The sequence below is a fragment of the Alligator sinensis genome, unplaced genomic scaffold (genome assembly GCF_000455745.1).
Source record: "Alligator sinensis unplaced genomic scaffold, ASM45574v1 scaffold257_1, whole genome shotgun sequence".
In the NCBI taxonomy this organism is placed as follows: domain Eukaryota; kingdom Metazoa; phylum Chordata; order Crocodylia; family Alligatoridae; genus Alligator; species Alligator sinensis.
Window position 1 is genome coordinate 225,988 of NW_005842263.1, and position 7,596 is coordinate 233,583.

A 7,596-nucleotide genomic window follows, 5' to 3' on the forward strand; every position below is an offset into this window, starting at 1 on the left:
CTGCTGACTCCAAAGAGATTTTTGCCTGAAAAAGAACTAGTAGATTGGACCTAAAGGCTTATTCTAGTCAGTGCCTAACCTGGTCAGTACACATTAGTCTAGGAAAAGATGTTGATACCAAAAAACCGTACAGCTGTACCTGGCAACTCACCCCCATTGTGTATTTTCTGTACATCAATCTCATCTCTTGTAACAGAAAACATGTTATCTTTCCAATATGTCAGGGTTCTGACTTCTTAAGTTAGAAAGCATTTACCTCACTTGTCATGCTCACTATCAGCCTTTTCATCTCAATACTTGTTTTTCTGTTAAATCATGAATTTCATGTTCATAAACCCACTCAGCTATTGCTACTGTGCTAAAATGTACAGGATTAATAAATACTTGAGCATCCACTAACAAACCAGTTTTAGCCTTTATGAATTTTCCTTTTTTATTCTTTGTGGTTTCTTATTTTTTTATAAAATCTCCAAATTCTTTTTACAGGTTTCCCTCTGTCTCCCACTTAAAGCTCAGTGGTTCTTTCTAAGATCATATGAGGAAATCCACCCATATCAGAATCCAAAATTATTTTTCAATTGAGATGGGAAAGCTAACAACAGCTCTAATCTATTTCACAATTATAATTACAAATACGTTCTTACAACAAATATATATATCATTTAATAAATATTCTGATCAAGTGATCAAGGCTTTAAACACGTGAAACTGTAGAAAGAAGGAAAGGCAAATCTACTGGTGGGAGATGATCTTTCATATCAAGCAGGATTTCCCTTTGACTTGTGCGGGCCGGGAGCAACCCGGGCCCTTTTCCGTGCTGCATGCGGGCTGTGGCCAGCAGCCCGGGCACGCCGGATTGGAGAGGGAGGGCGATGAGCTGGAATTAGGCACAGACGCTTAATGGTAGATTTAAAGATTGTTTACTTACACCAGAGATGGCAGTGGTGTAGGCTGGAAAACTTGCTTGAGTTGCGGTTACAGACACAGACAACACGAATGGTCATGTGCATTTTTCTAGGCTCCACAGAACAGAGCTCCGGATGCTCTGGGTGAGCGCGCCACCAAAATCAGACTCGTAGATACGTCTTATAAATTCTTTCCGCTCGAAGACGGGAAGAGGTGGGCGATGAATCAGGTCGCCAAGCTCTTCTGAATCTCACACAGGGTCTCTATTACCCTGCCAAGTATCCAGAGTCCCCACGAGATGGATGTGGAGTCCTCTTCGGCTTGGGTGGAAACTGCTCAAGCCTCTTATATGGCTAACAGGCCAATCGTTAGCCGCCACGTGGGAATAATTTAGAACTAGCCAATAGCGGGGAACGAATTTGCATGCGGGTGACGGGAACTCTTTTGCACCGTGCATTTCTCTTGCAACTTGAGCAATGCACCCTGCAAAAGAAGCTGCAAAGAGGCGGGAAACTCGTCCCTGCACCGGGGTTCTCCTCTGCAATAGGAAACTCTCCCGTGCACTGAAGCTGCAACCTGGCGGGGATAATTCTGGTGCCGAAGCACACACAAAATCATGCCTTTGGGTCATGACATGACTTTCTACTTATAATTCAGGTATGACCTCGTTAGTTTCTCCAAAGTTTGATAAAAAGTCATATGGGCATGTCTACACAAGACGCTACGTAGTAGCATAGTAGCAACTGCACAGTAGGGTCAAAAACAACCTGTGCACTGCCAGGACTGCACAGTACCAGTAGGTACTACACAGTCAAGATCACATGTAGACACTCCCACTATGTCTAATCTGTAGTCAAAGATGTAACTATAACTTTTTAGATCTATTGAGACAATCACAAAGTATTAGGAGCTTATAACAAGGTAGCTATAGAAGTGTAGAGCACAGCATGGTCTAACTGCCCAAGTATTTACTTAGCTTCATGGGGCGAATATTGCAGCCTGCAGTGAGCTCCAGGCAGCCATTATATTGTCATCAGTACCAGACTTAATTCAATTATGTTTACATGAGCTTCAGGTCTCTGTTAGGCATTACATTTAAGAAATCGTTAACCAGTTAATCATGTCTTAAGTAGTTACCCAACCACACCTTAATGTGATAAAACAAGGAATATGCCACAAAGTTATTACAGAAAATACATGTTATACATGGCTGTTTCCCATTGCACTATTGAACATGTGGCCAGACATTAGCTGATTAGAGTGAATTAGTTGATCTGGCTCTTGACCCTAATATGCTTCTGAGTGTTACTGGAATCAAGGGTTCCCATGCACCCCCAAGGCTGAAAGCCTCAATCTGCTGCCCTTCCCAGCCTTGGGGATTCGTTGGAGCCAAGGACTCTGGTGTGCCCCCAGGACTCAGAGTGGCAGTCAGAGCTCCTAGCCTCAGGGGGCAGATTGGAGCCCTTGGCTCCCATGCACTCCTGAGGCTGAGAATGGGGGTCAGCTGACTGGCTTGCTACTTACTAGTGCAGGGTGGAGCCTGGAATTATGATCCTGGGCTCCCCCTGCACTGGCAATATAGTGAGGTTGGGATCTGACACTCCTCCTGCCATGTACATGTAGCATAGCAGGGGCCAAGATTATTGGGATCATGCATCAGATCCCATCATGCCTTTAACTGAACATCTGCCAGGGAGCTCAGTCACCCCTTTGACTGCAATGTAGCCACCTCCATAAAACAATCACACCTTTGACTGCAATGTAGCCACCTCCATAAAAATGCATCATTATTTATTTATATCCTATCCCATAGCATTGGCAGGATCTCTGTATGCATCAACACTTCACCTTCCGTGTTATGGTGAGGGCTCCATGCAATCTTCATGTTCCTCTCTCTTTCTACCAGCATGATTCACTTTCCTCCCTTATTTCTTTTCTGCAGTCAAATCTGCTGATCATGGATCCTCAAATCATCTACCAGCTCACAGATGACTTCCCTCTTTACTGAAAGACTGTCATCCCTGTATTGAGGGACTACTACTACCAAGGTAGTATATATAAAGGTGTCAACAACTTAACTCTATTATGTTTCATTCTATTGGGAAGAAAAGCAGAGCTAAGAAGGGAGCTGTCTTTCTGGAAGTGGATAATAGCTGTTCTCAAGTGGTTCTTTGTTCTAGAAACAGTTACAGAAGTGCTTGAAGCTATTGTATCTGATGCTAGGGTATTGCAAGTGTGCCTGGTTTTTCTCCTTTTATTTTTTTCTTATTGTCACTAAACTGGAAAGGATTTTGCCCTTTGATCCAGTCCCTGCAATTTTGGAAATGAATGATGTGTTCAAACTTATCGCATTATGGAAAAAAATAGAAATCCCATTGAATAGTGCATGTAGCCAAACAAATGCTGTTTATTTCTATATAACAATTCACTTGATTAAGCTTAGTTTATGATATGTTTTCATGAACACAGCTTTAGTCAGGAATGATCTTGCCTTGTGCAGACAGCTAGACTAGATGGCCTTGTGAGGTCCCTTCCAGCCTACTTTCCTATTATCCTATGATAAATGATAACATGGTAGCACTTCAACAGGAATGGTATTGCATATTTTAATGAGCATCATTGGTAAAATTCCCTAATAGTGACCTTTAAGTTTATACTTGATAAATATAAATCTCTTACTTATACTTAAGACTTACCAGAAAAAAAAAAAGTTCTAATGATTTCTCTCTTGCTCTCTCTTGTTTTAGCCATTGAAATATTACTTAGAAATGCAGTGTCTATAGTATCTTAAAAGAAATATTTGTATATCAAAGTTCCTTTTCTAACTTTAGTGCCAAAAATCAGTTTGTGGCTGTTTCAGGAGAGTAGTTCTATTTTGAATTCTCTTTGTGATGGAAACCAATTTTCCCCAGAATGGCTTGTAAATAACTGTAGCAGGCACCTTTCCAAAGCCTGAGTATACCTAGTTGCAAATGCACAAGATGTGGCAGGTTTTAGGACAATAGAAGTAGCATTATCAGTAGGGCCTGACTGTGCTTGGCTGCTGCTCTACATTATGTACCAGTTTTAGTACTTAGATGTATGCACATTGACAGTAGTGGAAACCAGTTTATCCAGTTGCAGTTCCTACCCCATAGCTTAAAAACTTCAGGCTGCATTTTGACTCTTACCCCCCTGGACTATAAATAATAAAAGTAAAAATAACTAACTAAGGAAGGACTTATCATAGAATCATAGAAAGTTAGGGTTGGAAGAGACTTTGGAGGTCATCTAGTACAACCCCCTGCTCAAAGCAGGACCATCCCCAACCCGATCATCCCGGACAAAGATTTGTCTAACTGGATTTTGAAAAGCTCCAAGGATGGAGCTTCCACCACCTCTCTGGGAAACTTGTTCCAGTGTTTTACTACTTCTAGTGAGAAAATTCTTCCTCATATCTAACCTAAACTTCCCTTGATGCAACTTGAGACCATTTCTCTTTGTTCTGTCATCTGTCATCATTGAAAACAGTCTAGCTCCATCCTCTTTCAATCCTCACTTCAATAGTTGAAGGTGCTATTAAGTCCCCCCTCAGTCTTCTCTTCTCTAAATAAGCCTAGTTTCTTCATTCTTTCCTCATAAGCCATGTCCCCCAGACCCCTCACCATTTATCTTGCCCTCCACTGGACTCTCTCCAATTTGTCCACATGCTTTCTGTAGTGCAATGTCCAAAACTGAATGCAGTATTCCAGATTCAGCCTCACCAGTGCTGAATAGAGGGGGATAATCACTTTTCTTGACCAATGGCAACACTCCTACCAATGCAGCCCAGTATGCTGTTAGCCATCTTGGTAACAAGGGCACACTGCTGGTTTATATTCAGCTTATTGTCCACTGTAACCCGCAAGTCCTCTTCTGCAAGTTTCTGGGATTGTTCTGTCCTAAGTGCAGGACTTTACACATGTTCTTGTTGAACCTCATGAGATTTCTTGAACCCTACTCTCCAGCATATCTACCCCCTGGCTTGGTTTAATCTGCAGACTTGCTGAGGGTGCACTCTATGCCATCTTCCAAGTCATTGATGAAAAGGTCACATACCAACAAACAGCTCTTTTGTTTCTCTAAAGCAGTGGTCTCCAACCTTTTTATGTTGAAGATCACTTTTGGAATTTAAAAGGAACTCAAGATATACCATGGGAAATGGCCGTGGAGGGTTGGGGCAGATCAAGGCCCCAGCCCTAGCCCCAGTCCCTCCCTGACCACTGGGTCCTGGATCTGCCCCCCTGCCGATGGCAGTGAGGGAGGGAGAACAGCTGTTGCAGGGCAGGGGATAGAGATGTGAGTGGCTTATCTGGGGGGACATGGTGGGGGTACGCAGCCCGAGGGCATAGGGGGTTCATGCCCCTGAATCTGCCCGCAGGGCAGGGCAGGCTGAGCAGCACCATGCTGTTCCTGGGTGGGCTGTGCTCAGGCGGTGTGGTGGCACTAGGAGTAAGGCCATGGAGGGGGGCCATAGCCCCCGCAGCCCCGCTCCTAGTGCTACAGCCGCCCGCCCCATGTGCAGCATAGTCCAGGCCCAACGGGAAAAGCCCAGTGCAGCCTTCAAGCCCACAGCTGCAGCCATCCCTCCCCCATGCCCACCAGCCCCCATATCCTTGGGGGGGGGGGAGGGTGTGGGGAGGGCAAGGTTTTATTGGGCTGTTCCTGCTAGGCCTGTCCCACACTGCACTTGGGGAGGGTGGCTGTGGCACTGGGAGTGGGGGGTGGGGGGAGCTATAGCCCCCCTCCATGGCCTTGCTCACAGCACCACTGCCACCGCCTGACCCAGGCACAGCCTGGCTTGGAGCAGCCTGGCAGGAACAGCCCACAGCCCATCCTGCCCCATGGGCCTGTGCTCCTCATGCCGTCCCGGGCAGTGTGCTCCCCCTCCCTGTGTCCCCTGGACAAGCCATTCACAGATCCATCCCCAGCCCTATGCTGGCTGTGCAGTGCCTTCCCCTGCTCCAGCCCTGCTACCTACCTCAGAGCTGTGGCTGCTGGCTCTGCCCCGCATTGGCAGGGAGGCATATGCCCCACCCCCATCTGTGTGCAGCAGAGGCTTCCACTGCAGGCTGGGCTTTGTGCCCCAACTCCCACTGCACATGCCCCCCAGGCTCCACCCCTTCCCTCCCCCACCATCTGACCTGCTGAAATGGGGGAGGTGTGCTTGTCAGATGTGCACACATGCTCAGACACCTTTCCCCCCCCAGCCAAGGGACTCTGGGATCCACTTGTTAATCACAATTGACTGGTTGGTGACCAGTGCTCTAAAACATTATCCATTATTTAAGTAGTGATGAGTGGCGATGGGAACGTATTGATTCTATTTCGAGCCAAGTATCTTTGGTTATAGTCTTTGGCTACTGAATTAGGGCAAACCAGTAAAGTCAGTTTGAAATTTTTAATTGCTTTCAGTAGACTTTTAATCATACTATAACTGAAATATTGGTAGTAGGATAAGCTGTTCATGTCTTATGATAAAAAAAGAGATCATATTTGAGTCAGTTCTGGTTGATCCAAGTCAAGACCTGGGATCAGCATTGTCTTTTACATATGCAGCTTTTCCCTGGAATGAATAGCTATTAACTTAAATTAGCCATGATTCTGTCCTGGGAAAAAAGTGTCCTCTTGGATACTTTGCAGGTATTTGAAAAGGGACAATGACTTGGACTTCTATACGACCTCAGGATAAAAAGCTTTGTCCCAGGAGAAATCTGACATCTATGTTTACTCCCAGTTTTAGGGTTTGGTTACTGGTTATCTTTAAACTATTTAAAATCTGTGGAATGTAAAGGTGGGGTTATGCAGTGCAATTAGACCAGGTTAAGAACACGTTAAACATAAATGATTGAACATTAATGCTCGTTAACAAGTGCTAAGTGCCCTCCAGGCAGTTTAAGCAAGGATTTTCTTTGAGCTGTGCTACCTGGTTTAAGTCAACTTCTGGCTATTCACCTGAGACAAAATCACAAATTTGCTGTCTTCCAGTATCCCAGGAGGCACTGCTTCCAGGTGGACTAGTTATCATCTAGGATTCTATGGCCCTGAACTGACAGCTGGGCAGAAGGTGAGTAGGGAGGGAGTAAATGGGTAGGGAAGATAAAAGGGGCGGGGGCAAGAGGCCAGGGCAACAGGGTATGGGGAAGGGAGAACAGAAGTGGAAAAGGGAGAGGCAGGAGGGAAATGTTGGGTGTGGAGCTGTTGCCTCCCTGTCCTCCAAAATACCCCTCTGACACCCTGATTCCCCCCTGCTGCCCAGATTTCTACCTTGCTACACCAATCACCTGTCTGCCCCCATGACTTCTTCCCTGCTCCTCATTGCAGGCCTCAGCAAGGGCTGTATCTGGGCATACAGAGGTGACACAAGCTGCAGGGAGTCTGGGAGCAAACAGGGAGGACAACCCCCCCACTATCACTACTGCTCTCAGGCTGATTTGGGTGTCAGGGCACTGATCCAGATGTGAAGCAGTCTATCAGGGAATAGGGAGGAATAATCTGGGGGGCAACAAGGAAAGATGGGGAGATGAGGAAGATGGAGGGCAATCTGCGATGCCAATGTGGGGTGGTTGGATGGGGTGATTGGTGGTCATGGGAATGAATGATCCAAGCACTACAGGAAGCCCTATCCATGCCCATGCTCACTAGCCCTCCAATGGCATGTCTGAGCGGTTC